General features: G+C 41.9%; 1 protein-coding gene across 2 annotated transcripts in view; it reads right to left on the bottom strand.

Annotated features, from left to right (window-relative positions):
- Nucleotides 1-9,600, bottom strand: part of TMEM45A (transmembrane protein 45A) — an 89,032-nt gene extending 79,432 nt beyond the window's left edge. Inside the window, exon 1 of one of the 2 annotated variants that reach the window (XM_011962519.1) lies at nt 9,252-9,600. The gene's annotated coding sequence lies outside the window, so the exon portion shown is untranslated. The remainder of the gene's footprint in view (nt 1-9,251) is intronic. The other variant, XM_011962517.1, reaches the window with a different exon arrangement.
- Nucleotides 9,601-18,685: the final 9,085 nt, after the last annotated feature.

Genomic DNA, 18,685 nt, shown 5'->3' with positions numbered 1-18,685 from the left:
AAAAAAAAAAAGTTCCATATCTAGACATATCAAAGTCATACCTGGAACTTTTTCCTTTTTTTAATTTAAAATGTGAGGGTAGTTATATAAAATGTAGGCCTATTTGGATATGAAGAATGTATTCTGAATTTTATGAGAGTAGTTAATAATCCCAACAGTTTGGTATTTTTTGGAGGAATCTTTAAGGAACTAATATGTCTTGTTTTAAGAGATATTTGTCTGAAGTTCAAAACTTCCTTAAATTTCACTTTGGCTTCTTTTTCTTCTGTGAAATTTAAGATAAATTAAAAGTAATATTTTTTACTGAAACGTAATTAGTGGTCAACTCTGGGTCTGAGATAGACACAGTCTCTACTAAGAATTGGATCTATTTGGCAACCCTAGTTGTTGATTCAAGTAAGAAAATGGACTAATTATACTTTCAGGTCATTGAGAGGGAATTCAGATGTCTCCTAAACACCTATGTTACTACCACAAAATAACTGCGGCACTGAGGGAAGTTTGGCTCCCAAAAAAGTGAAGTTAATAGCAGCTCTACAAAAATTGGTGAGAAAGATTCCACCTCTCAGCTTAATAAGACAAGTGAGTTTTCATGGGAATGAGGCAACAGGATAAAAAAGTAACCTCTGTAAACATCCCAAGAAGAAGGAGTTTCCATCCAATTTATTTGTTTTTAATTAGGACCTTAGGTAGAGCTTTCCGCCAACTGTGACTGCTTGAGGCCAGTTCTAAGCATCATCAAGAATGAAGGCCACCAGCCCACCTGTGAGGGTTTGGAACTTTGGCTGGGAAACTCCTCCCACTAGATCCATGGTTCTCAACCCAGGCCAACCATCAGATCTCTGGGGAGCTTTTCACAGATGCCTTGGCCTCACTCCACACCTTCTGAAAGAGAATCTCCAGGGGCAGGACAAGCATGGGTGTATTTTTTAAATATTCCACAGGCAATTCAGCTGCACATTGGTTAAGTACCACAGGACTAGTCTGTAGAATTCTCAAGGGCAATGTGCTGTCTTTTGGAGGCAACGGGAATGTTCAGTGAAAAGAGAACTAAAATCAGGGAAATTTTCACATTCTTTGCTTGCTATACAAGTAGTACAGTTTACCTTTCTAAACATCAATTTCCTTAAGCATATCATATTTTTTAAAAATCAATTTTCTCATCTACTAAAAAGAATTTAATAAAATATTGTGTAGGTGTTTTTAAGCCTGTGGAATTTTACAAGTAGCACGGTTTACCTTTCTAAACATCAATTTCCTTAAGCATATCATATTTTTTAAAAATCAATTTTCTCATCCACTAAAAAGAATTTAATAAAATATTGTGTATGTGTTTTTAAGTCTGTGGTATTTCAGGAATTCTGGAGAAAGGTGCAGGCGTACCACCCACTTCCTTGCCATGGGAAGCACCACCTTGCTGGTCACTTTTTAAAAATTTCTCTTGAAGGAGAAATAAATTAAGCCACAAAGTATAGCAATCTTTGCACAAAACAACAGGAAGGAAGGAGGCATTTGCCTCTGGACCTGTTGCCACTTCAGGATTATTGATGGCACCAGAGGGGCCCGGGCAACTCAGAAGTGGTGATGGGTGGATGTGGGAAAGGATTTGTTGTCTTCCAAGCTTTCACTGAGACAGCCAAATGTGAGAGTCCTTGGCAAGGGCATTGAAAGTCAATCAAGACTGGAAACAGTCTATCTGATGGCTCACAGACAGGAGCCAAGAGAGAGGAAACAGTGCAAACAGACCTGTTCAACAAATGAAACCCAACACCACTGTTACGTCTTATAGAAAAAGAACATTCTTTCACTTGAGTGCCATTGTCTGTTCTCCAGGTTACAGTATGTTCATGAGATCTCTGGGTCTCAGTGGACAGATTGAGATGTGTGTATTTTTTACTGCTGAGACTTTTTTAAAAACAAGATCAGAACAATGTATAAAATATAGTCCCATGTATATTTTAAAATAATATTTATGTTCAGATCTATATCTGTGAATGGACTCTTGGAGAAGGTCTAGAAAAATGTAGACCAGACTATTAATAAAGGTTAACTGTGGGGAGAGTAGTGGAAGGGAAGAAAATATGTAAATAGAAGGGGAACCATTACTTTTGACTCTGTACAATCTATTTCAATTTTTTTCAACATGGGGATATTGCTTTTTAAATTTTAAACACCACAAAAAGGTAAAAATAGTTTTAAAAAAAATAGCTATCAGCCACCAATGCCATTTGACCACAAGAATACTTTTTCTTCATTGGAAATACTAAAAGCTACAAAGTGTAGGGGTTTGTTTGTTTGTCTCATTCTGTTGCCCAGGCTGGAATGGCAGTGGTGCAATCTTGGCTCACTGCAGCCTCTGCCCCCCAGGCTCAAACGATTCTCCTGCCTCAGATCCTAAGTAGCTGGGATTACAAGCACATGCAACCACACCCAGTTAATTTTTGTGTTTTCACTAGAGATGGGGTTTCACTATGTTGCTTAGGCTGGCCTCGAACTCCTGGCCTCAAGTGATCCACCCACCTCGGCCTCCCAAAGTGCTGGGATTACAAGTGTGAGCCACTGCACATGATCCAAGTACAGAATTTTCAAGTAATTCTATAAGAAAAAATCAGTACTTTAGACATAATTAGAAAAATGATGTCATGAATGAATTAATATTTTTATACTATGTCTATGCTAATGATATCTACATAGAGACAAACATTATAATGGTGATAAAAATTATTAATGAATTGCTTAATATCCACATGTGAAAGAATGAAGGTGAACACTTATTACCTTAGGCCAGTTACAACATTAACTCAAAATGGAACAAAGACTTATACATATGAGCTAAAACTATAAAATTCTCAGAAGAAGACATATGGAAAAAGCTTCAGGACATTGAATTTAGCAATCATATCTTAGATATGACACCAAAAGTGGGCAAAAGATAAAAAAATAAAGAAATTAGATCATCAACATTTTAAACTGTTATGCTCAAAAGACACTACCAACTCAGTGGAAAGGTAACCCAAAGAATGCAAGAAAATATCCACAAATAATATATCTGATAGAGAATTAATATCCAGAATATATAAAGAACTCCTACAACACACACACAAAAAAGCTCATAATTTTAAAACGGGCAAAAGATTTACAAATGGCCAATAAGCACATGAAATTATCTTCAACATCACTAATCATTAGAGAAATGCAAATCAAAACCACAAGATGCTTCACACACATTAGGATGTCTGTAATTTTTTAAATTAATTACAGAAAATAACAAGTGTTGGTAAGAATGTGGAGAAAATGGGACCCTTGTGTATTGCTGTGGGAATGTAAAATAAAATGGTGCAGTTCCTGTGAAAAAACAGTAGGATGGTTCTTCAAAATATTAAAAATATAATTATCATATGATCCAATGATTCCACTTCCGGTTGTATACCCAAAATAATTGAAAGCCTGAACTTAAATAGATATTTGTACACCAATGTTTATAGCAGCATTATTCCCAGTAGCCAAAAGATGGTGTATTAATTAGGGGCCTGGGTTCTGCCAAAAGATGGTGTATTAATTAGGGGCCTGGGTTCTCCAGAGAAACAAAACCAACAGGACATACACACACACAAACACACACACATACACAGAAAGATTTATTCTGAGAATTGGGTCACACAATTGTGGAGGCTAGCAAGTCCAAAACATACAGGGTAGGCTAGCAGACTGAAGGTGCAAGGAAGACTTGCTGTAGTCTCAAGTTCAAAGGCAGTCTGGAGGCAGAATTCTCTTTTCCTGAGTGGAATTCAGTCTTTTTCAATTGAGGCCTTCAACTGATCAGATGAAGCCTACCAACATTATGGAGGCCATATTCAAAGTCTACTAATTTAAATGTTAACCTTATCTGTATTAGTCCATTTTCACACTGCTATAAATACCCGAGACTGGGTAATTCATAAAAGAAAGAGGTTTATTTGACTTACAGTTCCACATGGCTGGGGAGGCCTCAGGAAACTTACAATCATGGCAGAAGGCAAAGGGGGAAGCAAGGACCTTCTTCGCATGGTGGCAGGAAACAGAGAAAGCAAGAAGGGAAGATCCCCTTATAAAACCATCAGATCTCACGAGAACTCATTCAGTATCACGAGAACAGCATCGGGGAAACCATCCCCATGATCCAATCACCTCCCACCAGGTCCCTCCCTCTCCAAGTGGGGATTATGGGGATTACAATTCAAGACGAGGTTTGGGTGGGGACACAAAGCCAAACCGTATCATCATCTAAAAAATACCTTCAAAGAAACATTTAGAATAATGTTTGGCCAAATAGCTCAGTACTGTGGCCTAGACAAGTTGACACATAATTAACCATCACAGGTGAAAACAACCTAAGTCCCTCTACCAACAAATAAATGGATAAACAAAAAGATGGTATATACATACAATGAAATATTATTCCACCTTAAAAAGGAAGGATATTCTGGCACATACCACAACATGGATGATACTTGAAGACATTTTGCTAAATGAAATAAGCTAAACATAAAAGAATAAATATATAATTCCACTTATATGAGGTACCTAGAATAGTCGAATTCATAAAAATAGAAAGTAGAATATTGGTTCCAGAGGCTGATAAAGTAAGGGGTACAGAGATTTATTGTTTAATGAGTATGAAGTTTCAGTTTGGGAAGATGAAAAATGTCTGGAGATGGATGGTGGTGATAGTTAAACAACAATGTGAATGTACTTAATGCCATTAAACTGTACACTTAAAAATGGTTAAAATGGTAAATTTTATGTTATTAAATATTTTACCACAATAAAAATAGAAGTGCTTACATATACATATACAGGCTTTACTGTGAGCCAGACAATATACTGAATGCTCTCCATGGATTTTCTCATGTAATGCGTATGAGTATCCCCATTTTACAGGTAATAAAACCGTCTAGAGGAAAGTGACTTGCCCAAGGCCACATTGGTAAGAATCAGATCTGGAATTCAAATCCTCACAGTCTGACTTCAAAGCCTGTGTGCTTAGTCACTATGCCACACTGAAAAGAGCAGCTACCTTAAATAAAGAGCAAACTAAAACATTTTTCGAATATTTTAAAGTTGATTCAATACACAAAATATTTGAGGAATGAATTCCCAAAAAGTTAGATGCCAAATCCAGAATGGGTATGATTAATAACTATACACCTAAAAGAGCCCTTCATTGATATTCACCATGAGAAGTTCTTAGCCCGAAACCACAGCATCTCCAGAAATAAAAAGAGAAAGCAGGAGGCCCCAAAAGCAGGAGTAGAATGTTTACCTGGCGTCTGCCCCATGTTCCCACGAGTCTTGAGACACTGCATAGTTTCTCTATTTATTTTTTTAAATAAAAATAGTGCGGTCACAACTTCCTTTTTCAAAAGGGACAGTTATTCAAGTGACATGTATTGAGTGTCTACTAGACAACCAGGTGCTATGTGGATTTTGTTCAAACAAGGTGAAAAGGCAGAGTGCATGTCTGCAATGAGATCCAAATGTCTCCTGTTTCCATGTGGAGCACACTTCATAGACAAGATTCACTCTGCTATTCTGGCCCCACTAGGCAAATTTTATCAACTAAATATCTCCAAATATGCCCTTTCTCCAATGATCTTCCTTCCATGTACTTCTCTACTATCACCACCACAAACAAGAAGAGCAGTCACAGCTGTATTATACCTAAGGTAGTATACCCTATTGGTTAAGACTTGGGCTCCAAAGTTAGACTGGTCTACACCTGCCACTTGTTCACTATGTAATCTTGGGCAAATTTCTTAAACTTCCTTTGCTCCTGTCTCCCCAACTAGAAAAACAGGATACAAATAGGTACCAACCCTCACAGGAGGCTGTGAGGAGGACATGACCATTATCGGAACGTCCACCATGTATTAAGTGATCAGAAAAATATAGTCATAGATGTGTCAAATAGCCATATGCGAATAATGGACTGTTCCAGGAATCATGGGAGAAGAATAAATGATCATCCGAGAGAAAAAGGGCCTTTAGAGATCATTTCACAGATGATGGCAAAGAGGACCACAAGGGTTCAATGTCTTGCCTGAGGTCGCACTGGTGGTCAACAGCAGCGCCAGGCGTACCTCTCTACCACAGAACAATGCTCTCAGGGAAGAGAAAGCAAGGGAACTCCAAGCTGATCCTCCACTTAGGTGCATATTACAGTTTTTATCTACTTCAATAGTGGTAAATTATGAAGTTATATGTGTTAAAATATGAGCAGATGATTCTATCAGCAGGATGAGAAAGAGCTACTCGGCACACACTATGGGCGTGTATGTGGATGGGGACGGTTGTAACAATCACATCCATGTCAAAGACTTTAGGGCATGGCCTGATAACAAAAAGCAGCCTGGGTAACTGCCCTGAGCACCAGACCACTTAAGCGGAGCTCCAAGACAGCCACCATGGAATGAGTCCAAAACGTAGGGCCCAGACTCACTGCCCATCCCTGCCCGCACAACCTGCAGGACCTGGATGGATGCAGTGGAGCAGATGGGAAGGGAATGCTGGGCAAGAGAGGAGACGGGACCCCAGAGATGGATTATTCCAGAAACACCTTTTCTGTGTAACTGCCGACAGTTCGGCTTGCCATCTCCCCACCAATCTACCTCCCAAGCCTCTCTGTCCTTATCACGTAATTCATGCTGACCCTTCCCACCTCTCCCACCTTTCCAAACTTTCCTCCAACTAACCTCCCACAGATTATCCCAATGTCCCAACATCCACAGGATAGCTCCTCACTTTCCAGCCATAGTGCCTTTGCCCCTGCAAAGGGTCTCCTTCCTCCTAAAATGTTCCTGCTCCTCTATAATCTGTTCCCTTCCTCCCATTCCCAAACCAAAACTGTTTGTCAAAACCCATTCCCAGAAACACAAGTCCTTCCATGAAGCCATTCTACAACAGATGGCCTTTCCCTATCCCCTGCACTTCCAGAACCTTCTAGATCTTCCTAAGATCAATTCTATCTCACTCCTCATTCAAGACTCTCCTTATAGCCTCATACAATGCCGGCTAGCAAGTGGTCAGCACTCAGTTAATAGCAGTTGCTACAGCAGAAGTCAGAATGGCAGCTAGGGAAACTGACGTGCAACACCGCAGGCTGGGAAGGAAGGTAACAAAGAATGAGTACAACAGCAAAGACATACTATGGGACTATGGGCCAGAACTATTCTAAGTGTTTAATGTATGCCAACTCAGTCCTCGAGACAACCCCATGATGTAGGTGCCATTATTATTAGCACATTACAGAGGACGGAACTGAGAAGGAAACTCACCAGAGAAGAGGAAACTCTCCATGTTACAGAGGGGGAAGCTGAGGCACTGGGGGGCTGAGTAACTCACCCTAGGTAACTTACTGTGGGACTGTGAATTGAACCAGGCCGGCTGGCTCTTTACATTGCTTCTCTGCAACACTGTTCCTTCTAAGCCTGCTTCCTTGCAAATCATTTGAGCTGCTCCATCCACTTTGTATGCATTACCTTTCTGAATCAAAAACACACTCAGATTTGTTTTTTGGTTTTTTGTTTTTTGTTTTCTTTTTGAGACGGAGTCTCACTCTGTCACCAGAGCTGGAGATGGCTGGAGTGCAGTGGCGTGATCTTGGCTCACTGCAATCTCTGCCTCTTGGGTTCAAGTGATTCTCTTGCCTCAGCCTCCTGAGTTGCTGGGACTACGGGCATGCACCACCACACCCAGCTAATTTTTGTATTTTTAGCAGAGACAGTGTTTCACCATGTTGGCCAGGATGGTCTGGATCTCCTGACCTCATGATCAACCTGCCTTGGCCTCCCAAAGTGCTGGGATTACAGACATGAGCCACTGCACCCAGCCTGCAACTTTTAATTATCATACTAAATTCCCATCTACTGCTTTCTGAGCCAAAAATTAAAGATCCATTCTATCCAGCTCTCCCGTGACAGTAAATAACATAAGACAAAAGTCTCAAATCCAAAACTTTGCTTAAACAGAGGGAATTATAGATGTTTCAGATGGAGTGGGTCTCAGGCTACTCACCTAACTCAGTATTTTTCATCATTCTGTTTCTAAATCCAGAAATGTATACTGGAGCTATCTGCAAGCATGTACATATAACAATTGCATATTATTTTGATAGAGTTATTGTTTTAATATACAATTATAAGGTCGGGTACAGTGGTTCACATCTGTAATCCCAGCACTTTGGGAGGCCAAGGCAGGCACATAACCTGAGATCAGGAGTTCAAGACCAGCCTGGCCAACATGGCGAAACCCAGTCTTTACTAAAAATACAAAAATTAGCTGGGCGCAGTGGCAGGCATCTGTAACCCCAGCTACTTGGGAGGCTGAGTCAGGAGAATCGCTTGAACCCGGGAGGCAGTGGTTCCAGTGAACCGAGATCACACCATTGCACTCCAGCCTTGGTGACAAGAGCAAGACTCTGTCTCAAAAACAAACAACAACAACAACAAAAATATATAGCATACATAGAGTATATATACTATATCGCATACATAGTGTGTATATACTATACTATATAGTGTGTATATATATATACATATATACATATATATACACTATATAACATACATACGATTATAAGTTTATGAACACACAGGTGGTCTGTCACATGTTTGTTTGTTTTATAACTTTTATAAAGGAATATAGGTATCACACTATGGATGGGAGAATACCGAAAAGACACATATTTGACTTGCAACTACCTCCAGATGTAAGTGAAAAATCCAGCAACTACCTGCATAATCCAGGTTTTACATAATTTATATTAAACACCCTATCAACAGAAGCAAACGTGCTAATTCTGAATAGATCAGATAATTTTCTCAATCTCCCATCAAAACAGTCCCAGAGTCAGGGATAAAAAACGATTTTTGGCTTTACAAATGTCCACAGTATTTTCACAGAAAGAAAATAGAGAAAAAAATTTATCAATAGATTAAATTTTGGAGTTAGAGGTTTACAACAGGACACCAATCAAATTTCTGTTCCCCGTATATTTAAAACTAACGCACTTAAAAAAAAAATGAATAGCAAACCAAAAAAATTAAATTAAAATGTTAGTGAAACGGAAGAGAAGGGAGAGAAGGGTCCAGTTTGTCAGAGCAAGTGTTACTTTTCTCCCCTTGATGACGAGAAAGCTGGTGAGAACAGCAAAAGACACAGGATAGAGATCACAGCAAGAGAAATATGATATCCAGCACGTATCCAAAACTTACCCAACTTGATCTGTTTACTCAACACTTTATTTTTCCCACTTTGCCAGTTTAAAGTCAGACAGCGGCTGGGCTTTTGTTGTTGCTGTTTCTGTTCTTTTGATCCCAGAGCCCCATGAAAATTGAACCGGGTGTTGGATGGGATCTGGCCACGTCTCGCATTAGGGGTGGAAAAAGTTTTAAACTTGGGTTGCTTCTTTGGGAAAACGAATAAATAATAAGTGGCGAGGAGAGGACGTGGGGGACGTGCTCGGCTGACGTCGGCCCGCAAGGGGGCCGCACAGCTTCTCAGCACAGCTGTCCAGATGTGCTTCATCTGTTCCGCCCGCGGGGCACGAGCCTCGGCGGCCGCGGCTGGCATAAGCCCCAGCTCATTGGTGGCCGCTGCTCCTCACTTGCCGCGGATTGGCCGGGCGACCCGCCACTCCTGTGGGCCTCGGGCCCGCCCCTCCCGCAGGCTCGCTGGTTGCATCCTAAGGGAACGTGGAAGTGCAGCGCCGTCGCTGATGTGGCACTCGGCGGCTGCACGCTCGGGACGGCTCGGGGCCGAGAGGGAGGTTGCCTACTCCCCGGTCTTTCCCCTGCCCCGAACCTGTTATGCCCCTACTTTTAGACAGACCGCTTTGTTTAAACAGGATGATTTGTAGCCGTTTGGGGGCTGAAAACAAGGCGGATGATTTGTAACCTTTTGGGGGCTGTAAATAAGACGCGCCTGGTGCTTGGAGTGGAAGAGGCTGGGGCTCCGGGCTGCCCACGCCCCCAAAGGGCGTTCAGGCCACGCCTTGGGATTCCTCTCCCTTCACTTTCTCCAGGGAGCAAATAATAGGGCCCAATATCCTGGGGACGGTATTCTTTCTTTCGGTGGAGGGAAAACCGTAATGAACGCTTCATTGAAGTCCTTACTAACCAGAAGTGCAGTTGTTCCTGCGGAGATGACCAGGGCTGGGTATGAGAGTGGTTCGGCAGACCTGCTTGATTTTTTGTGTTGAGTGATGGTCGTTGTAGGGAACCGAGAAATGCTGCTTTGTTATGTGAGAATTGAAAAAGGACTGCGCCAAATTGCTTTGAACTTGGGAAAGTTAGTTGGAGAGTTAACCAGTTTTTTGATTAGTAGGTTAGGAGGAGAGGAGGAAAGAAGAGATCTGCAAATCAATTGCCATTATAATTTGCGCATATTGACAGAAACGTGACCTCATTGAAATATTAAGTTGGCAAAAGCCACACTCACTGGGCTGCACGCCAGGGAAGGCGCCAGACCCTGCATTAAACAGCTTTTACCTGCATTATCACATTTAATTCTTACAACTACCTTATAAAGTAGATATTGAAATAATCTCCAAGACCCAGCACCTATCCCAGCATGCCACAGATTTCTCCAAATATATGTTTGCAGTACTCCATCATAGTACATAAGCTCATCTGCAATTTGCCATCCCTGCAGGGGTCAGAATTTATTATGAGTGTCTAAAGCTTTCACTACAATGATAATGTCTTGTTCGTTGGTGTATTTGTAATCTATTGCTGTGCAACAAATTACCACACACTTAGTGCTTTGCACAACACATGTATATCACTACATAGTTTCTGAAAGTTAGAAGTCCCGGCATGGCCTAAATAGATCCTCTGCTTATGCTCTCACAAGCATGCAATCAAGGTGTCAGCCGGGCTGCATTGTCATCTGCAGTCTCTACTGAGTAAGAATCGCTTCCGAGCTTTCTCAGGTCATTGACAGAATTCATTTCTTTGCAGCTCTAGGACTGACTCCCCAGTTTCTTTCTAGATGTGAGCTAGAGGCTGCCCTTAGCTCCAAAAGACTGCTCTTAGGCTCCCAATGGCCATCCACAGTTCTGAAAAGTCAGGAGGTAGAGATCACAGGGGCCACCTACAAGTCTGTCTGCCACAATTGGATAGTCAGACACCTCAATTTCAATGGATCTGACTGCAATGTTATCATAACTCTGTAAGACCCCCAAAATCCAGAAGCCTGCTCACCAAGTAAAGTAGCACTACATGAGTGGAACCACAACACTCCAATCCTTCTGGCAGTCAAGGAAACGCACAAAGGAGCAACCTTTGAACATAGCCCTTGAAAGTAATGTGTCATGTGTTCGCCTTTCTGAATCATTTGTAATCTCACAATGCTGCACTTTTTATCACAGAAGCCACTCAACAATGGGCTGATAGTCAAGGTATTCATCAATCCTCCACACTCATTACCATCAACAGGCATCTGATACTGACCAAAAATCTACTAAAAAAAAAAAATCCTCCTGCTTTTAGGAAGATGGAGTAGACATCAGTATTCCATTTCTCCTGCTAAGCACAACAAAAAACCCTGGACTTTATATATTTTCCAACATAAGAAACTCCAAGAGGTTGAGAGAAGAAGACAGATGAGTTAGAAATCTCAGAACCCAAGGAATGACATGATGCTGAGTTCCCTGGGCTTTCTTTCTGTTGTTTATTTGTCCCAAACTTGAAGCTGAAGAAGCCAGTAACCCAAAAATGACAATAGGCACAGACAAAAAAGTCTCAACGAACCCTGCTCTCTCTAGTCAAGGACCAGGAAATGAGAAGCCTAGAAAGACAAAAAAACTTTTAGGCTGTAATGGCTCTACTTCAGCCAAACACCACAGGAGAAACCCTGGCCCCACTCACTCCTACATGGACAGAGGCTGAGTAGAAATCCTAGACTCCTGCCTTTTTCAGGCTGTAGCAAGGTGAAGAAGCAGGAATCTTTAACAATGTATTACCAAACAGAATTCAGCAGTATATAAAAACAATTATACACCACAACATAGTGGAGTTTTTTCCAGTGATGCAAAATCAAAATTATAAAGTCAATCAACCCAGGCATGGTGCCTCATGCCTGTAATCCCAGCACGTTGGGAGGCCGAGTCCAGTGACTCCTTTGAGCCCAGAAGTTTGAGACCAGCCTAAGCAACATGACACAACCCCATCTCTACACAAAATGTGAAAATTAGCGCAGCATGGTGTCATGACCCTGTAGTCCTAGGTACAGGTGGGACGGAGGTGGAAAGATCACCTGAACTTGGGAAGTTGGGGCTGCAGTTGCCACCGCACTCCAGCTGGGGCAACAGAGTAAAACTCTGTCTTAAAAAAAAAAAAAAATGTCAATCAATGCAATTCCTGATATGAACAATCGAAAGAAAAGGAAAATCACATGAATATATCAATCAATGTAGAACAAGCCCTTGACAAAATTCAGCACCATAAAAATGCTCAGAAAAAGAAGAATAGAAGGGAATTTCCACACTTGACAAAGAACACCTACCAAAGTATATACAGCTGGCCTTATACTGAGTGTGAAAGACTGGATGCTTTCCATACATACTTTGTAATTCTATTTATGCAACATCCTTCAAGTTACAAAATTATACAAATGAAGAACAGATAAGTGGTTGCCAGGTATTAAGGAGATGGTAGAGTAGGAGGGACGTAGGCTTGGCTATGAAAGAACAACATGAGGGATCTTTGTGGTGATGGAAATGTTTATTAATAGCTTGATTGTATCCATGAGATATTGTTGAGATATTGAGATATTGTAATTCTGCAGAATGTTACCACTGGGAGAAACTGGGTAATGAATACACAGGCTTTCTCTGTATTATTTCTTACAACTTACATGTGCATCTACAATTAACTCAAAACAAAAAGTTTAATTAAAAAAATATTTCTGACTCTATCTGCCTCACCTCCTCCTGACCCCCACAATTTAGTAATGCAGTTTGGTCACTGGATGCAGCTCTCTCCAGAAAGGAATCATCTTGTTCAGCTGCTTCCTGGGTCATGTTCTAGATCAAAGGAGCAGAGGGTTAGGAAAATTTGGGATCCTGACCTGACCATTCTTGGGCATGATGTTTCATTCTTTCTCTTAATGGTAACACTAGGCCAGCTGGGTTGGTGTACCCTTCAGAGTTAGGCTGGATAAAAGGCTAGGGGATTCAAACTTAATTCTGGTTCAGCCACCTGCAATCTCTTGTTGCACTGACCTTATCCTAGATCGTAAAGGCAATGAACACTTAAGAGTTGAGTTGAGCCGGGCGCAGTGGCTCAAGCCTGTAATCCCAGCACTTTGGGAGGCCGAGACGGGCAGATCACGAGGTCAGGAGATCGAGACCATCCTGGCTAACACGGTGAAACCCCATCTCTACTAAAAATACAAAAAACTAGCCGGGCGAGGTGGCGGGCGCCTGTAGTCCCAGCTACTCCGGAGGCTGAGGCAGGAGAATGGCGTAAACCCGGGAGGCGGAGCTTGCAGTGAGCTGAGATCCGGCCACTGCACTCCAGCCTGGGCGACAGAGCAAGACTCCATCTCAAAAAAAAAAAAAAAAGAATTGAGTTGAGTACACTGCTCACTGAGTCCTCCTATAGTATCCTGTGTGGGCCCATGCAGTGAGCATAAGGGATCTCCATAAACTTTATCAAAATGTACTATCCTTCCTGTACCTGACCCTCTGGACAGAAGGGCTTGGTATGAACAGAGGACGACTGGGGTGAAAGGAAAGCAACAAGCCTGGCACATGAGGAAGATACACCTTAGACCCTGTGATATACAGAAGAGAGAGGGAAATTAATGATACTTCCTTTCAGAACTGCCTTAGAGCCTTCCTCCCTAGAGAAAATGCCTTAATAACACTCTCCCAAACTGTTGCAAGCACGTTAAATTTATGCCACCCCCTGTCAGATAATTCTCACCACAATTTGATAACCATTCCCTTAACCTTACCAAAAAGACTGTTGGCAACATCAAAGGATGCCCCCAACTCCTATACTTCCCACACCAAGCACCTGTCAACACCTCTGAATGTCTTCATCACTCCCATTCTCAGTCACTCTGGGGGGTAAACAAGTGCCACTCAGCCAGTGGCATGGACAGACAGGACAGATAGGATGGGTTCCCCTCAGTCTTTCCAAAAACAACGAGCTTCAATATTTCTAACTTAACTAAGAACCCCAAGACTTACCAACCAGCCAGGAAGCCGCACTGAAAGAACTGTCATTTGTACCCCTTCCCCCAACCCCACTGATGTGGGTTCCCCTGAGGGTCCCAGCAATTGTTGACAATCCTGGTCTTTCTATGGGAACCATGTGCATCCCCAATACCATCCTTCTTGAGAAGCCTGGCATTAACTTGCCTCCCTCCTGGAAACATAGTGGGCCAGGCCTGGTGGCTCATGCCTATAATCCCTGCACTCTGGGGGCTGAGGAGGGAGGATTGCTTGAAGCTAGGAGTTCAAAACCAGCCTAGGCAACATAACAAGATCCCATCCCTACAAAAAATTAAAAATTAACCTGGCATGGTGGCATTCACCTATAGTCCCAACTCTTCCAGTGGCTGAGGCAGAAGGGTTGCTTGAGCCCAGGAGGTTAAGGCTACAATGAGCTATGACAGCACCACTGCACTCCAGCTTGGGCAACAGAGTGAGACCCTGTCTGTTAAAACAACAACAACAAAAACCATAGTGAGTTGCATCTTAGGAGTTGTCAGAAGAGACCTACTAGCATTTAAACAAACACTATCATCAGATTATACAACTTTCAGACCACCAAGGAGATCTCTTTAAAAAATGAGACTATCCCGAGGCAGGAGAATCGCTTGAACCTGGCAGGCGAATGTTGCAGTGAGCCGAGATCGCGCCATTGCACTCCAGTCTGGGCAACAGAGTAAGACACCATCTCAAGAATAATAATAATAATAATAATAATAATAAAGTGAGACTACCTTGTTACTTGGAGAAGCTTCTCAGAGGGTAAATAATGCATTATCTATGCACACCTTCCTGGTAGTTTTTCCAACAATGGAAGTTGTATAATTAGAAATGATGGGCCAGGTACAGTGGCTCTGGTCTGCAATTCCAGCACTTTGGGAGGCTGCGGCAGGCAGATGGCTTGAGCTCAGGAGTTTGAGACCAGCCTGGGCAACATGGCAAAGCCCCATCTCTACAAAAAAATACAAAAAGTTATCCAAGCATGGTGGCACACACCTGTGGTCTCAGCTACTTGGGAGGCTGAAGTGAGAGCCCAGGAAGCAGAGGTTGCAGTGAGCTGAGATCACCCGACTCTGCACTCCAGCCTAGGCAACAGAATAAGACACTGTTTCAAAAAAAAAGATGTAAGACTTACCCCTTAGTTTAAATGATGTCATCAATGACACCACTTTGGTCCTTAAAGGCATGCAGGTCAGTCTCAACTCACTAGTCAGGATTGTTATAGATGATAGACTTTCTCTTTACACACCAAGTCAGAGACCGTAACATCACTCATACATCCTGCTGAATCTAGATTAATGTTTTTGTGGGCCAGGCGGAAAGGTCAACACAGAAACCTAAAGAAAAAGCCATTTGGCTTTCAAAGACAGATTCTGGTGGTTTGTGGCATTTGGTCAGCTGGTTTAATCCAGGTGCCTGGGCAGTAAGGGAGGTAGATTTGAAGTCAATGTTCCGGGACTCCTGATATTTAGAGTCCTGTTGATGGTAGCCTTAATTAAATGCTGTATGGGACAAATTAAAGAGATTTGGTCCCAGCCCCTGTTGGTCAGGTAAATCAGATTGGCTGATGGAGTGGCATATTCATAGGAAAATTTGCCCCAAGCGAAGATGGTATTATAAAAGCAAGGGTCAATATTGTTAGGAGACAATTCACTGATATTTCAGGTTTCTGCATATCTTATGAACAGAGACACAGAGAGCCTTTCTTTTAGACTATCAGCTCAAGAAGGTAGAGCAAACAGCCTTGGAAAATAAAGATAATACCTCCTTGCAGAGGAGAGGGCATTTTTTAAAAAAATAAAGACAACGTCTTATTTCAGGGCAGAAGTTGGAAAGGTTTGCTTGCAAGCATTATAAAATACTGGAAGTTTCTAAGCTCAGAAACCTGCTGCATGTTTAGGCATCAACTGGCCCTCACCATGTCATCCTGTAGGATTTGGTATTCTGGGAACCAGTGCAAATGCTGATAATCTGGCTACTGCTATGACTATGAATAATAAACCTCCTTTTGTCCCTGATGCAAGAGTCTCATGTCCTTTGTCATCATCCACAACACTGTGGTAGACTAGTTTGTTAGCTTACATGTAGGGGAAAAATCTCAGAACCTTCACAGTTCTTAACAGAAACACCATGGTCTATTAGCCATCACCACAGATCCCGGACAGCCAAGGCACTAAGGCTGGTACTCTGACCCTGCATCCCATTACGGTAATTAAATCCAGCTTATCCCCACCTGCACTCTCATATTCTGAAATCTTATCATTACTTTTAGGGAGCCCAGCACTACGACAGTATCTCCTACCATACCCTGGCCTATAGTGGATGGTCCCCAGTGTGCAAAAACACCAAGAGCGTTACCCCCTTACTAATGAATTCCTTATTATTACAATGGATTCAGTTTACTCTGGGTTCTCTCGGGCAACATAATCAAAGGATGAGCTCTCTAGTCTCATATAATAAATCTACATCCCCAAGCTCTCTGATCCTCCCTCCCTCAATAATCTGCCAAGGCAGATCTGGCATTTCCACCTTTTTTTCTTTGTATTTTTTTAGAGACAGTGTATTGCTCTGCCACCCAGGCTAGAGCACAGTGACACAATAACAGTGGCTCACAGCAGCATCAAACTCCTGGGCTCAAATGATCCTCCCACCTCAGCCTCCCGAGTAGCTGGGACTATAAGTGCATACCACCTTGCCCAACTAAATTTTTTAAATTTTCTTGTAGATATGGAGTCTCGTTACACTTTTCAGGCTGGTCTCAAAGTCTTGGCCTCAAGTAATCCTTCCAAAGTACCTGGATTGCAGGCATAAGCCACCACACCACCTCTTTTATTGTAAATCCTTATCATGCCCAAGCTTCAAGGAGTCATTCCAGCAGGCTTCTAGTACAGACTCCAAATGTCCTTTCCAGGTTACTAAATTCAGAGTCAGAAGAGAGTGCTACCATGTTGATAAATTTTTCCCTGTCTGGTCTTATATTTCACCACAAATACTCCAATATTCGTATATGTTCTCTTGGTTCCCGTTGATTCATATTAGCTGGGTCCTCAAATTCTTTTGGAAAGCAAGATTTTTAATCTTGGTGAAGACTGTATTTCTCCTCTTAAGCTGTTGGTCTGTAGGCAGTGAGATATAGCGTGAGCTAATCTCAGGAAGGGGGAACATTGCCCTGTGAAGCAGCCACCTGAGGGAGTTTTTTATGGTTAACAGGAAAATGAGACTAGTCTCCTCCAGAAGAGGGAAAGCAACTGCTTCTGCCAACCTTGAAGGGTTAGAGCACTTGCTCCCTTTTGCCATCAGAGAAGTCCCTGGGGCTGAAAGTGAAAAATACATATACAGTGCTGGAAATGACATGCTGTTCACCTAAGGTAAAGCTGCACTCAGAAGGAGCTGTCTACTACAGTCGCAGCAGAAATCTGAAGTAAAATAAGAGGATATGACGCAAGGTATCAGCTACAGCCACCAAGCTAATATAAGGGGGAAATGGAGTAGGCAAAAATACTAAATTTAAAAGAAATTAATAAAGGAGAGAAAAGGGAATATATAACAAGTGAAGCAAATAGAAAGTACATAGTAATATGGTAAATTTAAACAACAATGTAGCAGTGATTACAATAAATGTAAATAAACCAAACACTTCAAATAAAAGACAGATTGTCAGAGTAGATAAAACACACACACACGCACACAAATGCATATACAGCTCTATGCTGTTTGCCATAAAAGCACCTAAAATATGAAGATAAAGAAAGATTGTGTGTAAGTGGATGGAAAAATAAACACCATATGAACAGTAATCAGAAGAAGGCTAATATGGTTATATTTTAATACTAAATAAGATAGACTTTAATGCCAAAAACATTAATAGAAATAGAAATATTTCATAATGATTAAAAAGTTCAATGCACTAGGAAGATATGACAGCTCTAAGTTATATACACCTAATAAGTTATATACACCTCAAACTATATGAAGCAAAAATAGGCAGAAATACAAGAATAGCCAAGGGTGGTGGCTCAGGCCTATAATCCCAGCACTTTGGGAGGCCGAGGTGGGCAGATCCCTTGAAGCCATGAATTTGAGACCAGCCTGGGCAACATGGGGGAAACCTTGTCTCTACAAAAAAAAATACACAATTAGCCAGGCGTGGTGGCCCGCGTCTATGGTCCCAGCTACTCCGGAGGCTGAGGTGAGATGATCGCTTGAACCGGGGAAGTACAGGTTGCCATGAGCCAAGATCGTGCCTCTGCACTCCGGCCTGAGGAACAGAGTGAGACCCTGCCTCAGAAAAAAAAGAGAAGAAAGAAGAAAGAGAGAAAGAAAAAGAGAAAAAAGAAAGAAGAAAGAAGGAAGGAAGGAAGGAAGGAAGGAAGGAAGGAAGGAAGGAAGGAAAGAAAGAAAGAAAGAAAGAAAGAAAGAAAGAAA

This window comes from Colobus angolensis, unplaced genomic scaffold (assembly GCF_000951035.1).
Source record: "Colobus angolensis palliatus isolate OR3802 unplaced genomic scaffold, Cang.pa_1.0 Scaffold592, whole genome shotgun sequence".
Classification (NCBI taxonomy): Eukaryota; Metazoa; Chordata; class Mammalia; order Primates; family Cercopithecidae; genus Colobus; species Colobus angolensis.
Note: the sequence above shows the minus strand (reverse complement) of the source record. Positions and strands in the feature narration are given on the sequence as shown.